This window comes from Amborella trichopoda, chromosome 8 (genome assembly GCF_054954075.1).
Source record: "Amborella trichopoda isolate Santa Cruz 75 chromosome 8, AtrichopodaSantaCruz75HAP2 v2.0, whole genome shotgun sequence".
NCBI lineage: Eukaryota > Viridiplantae > Streptophyta > Magnoliopsida > Amborellales > Amborellaceae > Amborella > Amborella trichopoda.
Genome location: NC_142343.1, coordinates 25876360 through 25878493, shown reverse-complemented (window position 1 = coordinate 25878493; position 2134 = coordinate 25876360). Strand labels below are relative to the sequence as shown.

Here is a 2134-nt window from a genome sequence, read left to right as displayed (position 1 = left end):
GTTACGCAAAACAAAGATAAGGATACGAAACTACTTACATGCAAGAATGCAGATGATATATTAGCAATTCCAAAACCAATTTTTTCATTGGTGTCCGATAACAACATTGTTAGGAACTAGCATACCTCTATGTTACACTATTTCTAGCTCTCTAAAACAAAACCAGTCGCAATTACATTAATAGATATTCATAAATCACAACACCTTTGGAATTAATACAAACAACATGTGTTAAAGTGTGTGTGTGGGTAGAGAGAAAGAGAGAGTGCCCATGAACACTTGCTCAACATCTGTGTATTCACAAATTATCTATTTAATACCTTGGCTTTAGAGAGAAACCCATCAACCGCAAAAAGCTTCATAGTCAACAATTAATAAATGGAAAACATGTTTAACAAGTACCGTCTTCATAAGAACCTTGGAGCGACATACAAAAGGAGCAAAATTGCAATGAATCCAAGCCCACCAAATCAACGCCTTTTGCTATGTCTCTTGCCCTTTCTTCGCCTATCATTAGAATCAGAGTCAGAATCAGAAGCGATCTGAATCTGAAGAATCGAAAGAGCTCATGTACTTTCGATGATGCCTTCTCTTCTTCCTCATCATCTCTTTCTTCCTCTTAGAACGCCAATGACCCTCAGAGTCAGACACCGAAGAACTGTAACTTGAACCTACATCAGATAATCAGAACCTGAACCATCCTCACTAGAAACCCCACTATCACTGGAAAAAATAGAGGCCTCATTCCTATCACTATCTAAATCATGCTTTCTCCTTGGTCTTCTTCGCTCTCTTTTTGCTCTTCCCATCACTATTTTCAGATTGACCCACTTTGGGGTTTGACCCATGTAAGGGATTGTCGGGATTGTCAAGTTCATATGAAACCAAGAGCCTCATTTTCGATTCAGGGTTTTTGAGTTGTTGGGTCCTTAAGGGATGTGATATAGATACACGCTCGTTCTTGCATTCATATGTCCATTGACCTGCTTGGAAGCACTTCTGGCATTGATAGGAGGAAGCCCCCAAAGAGATGGTGGCCTTAAGGTCCTTCCTATCTCCTAATTTCACGGACTTTTCAGTACTCATTAAGTACATTTATCTTTTTGCTTCTTTTCTCTCTTGCCATCGACTCGGGCCCTCCTCTTTTTGACCATACGCATTCAAATTCCTTGTAGCAGCTGCAGCTCGCTCAGCTTGAGCATGGCTGAGCGCTTTGGCAGTAGTCAATGTTGCTGCCTTGATACGGTCGGCAGCAGCCTGCGCCTTTTCCTCTTTCTTGCTTGACATTTTTCAAATCGTTTGAATTACTATGACTAATACGTGATCCGTATTGTATGTTTCCCTCTTAAATTCTTCTTTTCTTTAAAGCTGAAAAAGAACAATCTTCATTTAGGGCTTGAAATATAGATATAGCATTGTCAAACAATCAACATTTCAAAACATCGGCAAGGAAGGAATGATGGACACAATAAAATATAGAGTAGACTGGACCCTATTTGATGGAAGATAAATCCAATTAGGCATGACACACACAATATAATATAGTGAGTAAAATATAATTAACAACAAATGGGAATCTTTCATATCAAATAAACCCTATTTCAAATATGAAAAGAGTAGAGCTTCAATTAGAACTAACTTTAAAACGTCAGTTGGCAATTAAATTTAGTCATGCATGAAGATGATATACACATTGACATGGAGTAGACACTAAAACCAAGTTAAACAATAAATCACAGAAAAAAGGTGGGATTTTTCTCAAGAAATCTAGTCTTCATACCGAAATGGATCCAAAGACAACAACAACAAGGGTCGAATTTTCCTAGAGAAACTTAATCTTCAAATCGAAATGAATCCAACAATAACAACAACAAGGGTGGGATATTCCTTGAGAAACCTAGTCTTCATATCAAAATGGATCCAACAACAACAACTACTACTAGTAGTATTTCCTCCATTTCTAACAAACCACAAACTAAATTCTAGTTTTGACCACAAGAAACAATTCCATATGATATGCTTTCTGCCTCTGAAACCTTAAACATGATGCCAATAAGACATGAAAATGAAGGGAAAAAATAGAAATACAAATAATTTTAAATGAATTGAAATATCAGAAGTCTTCATTCGAGAG

The 2134-nt window shown here is 37.2% G+C and overlaps 1 pseudogene; it reads right to left on the bottom strand.

Annotated features, from left to right (window-relative positions):
• Positions 1–369: 369 nt before the first annotated feature.
• LOC148780975 (uncharacterized) lies at positions 370–1382 on the bottom strand (annotated as a pseudogene).
• Between the last annotated feature and the right edge of the window lie 752 nt (positions 1383–2134).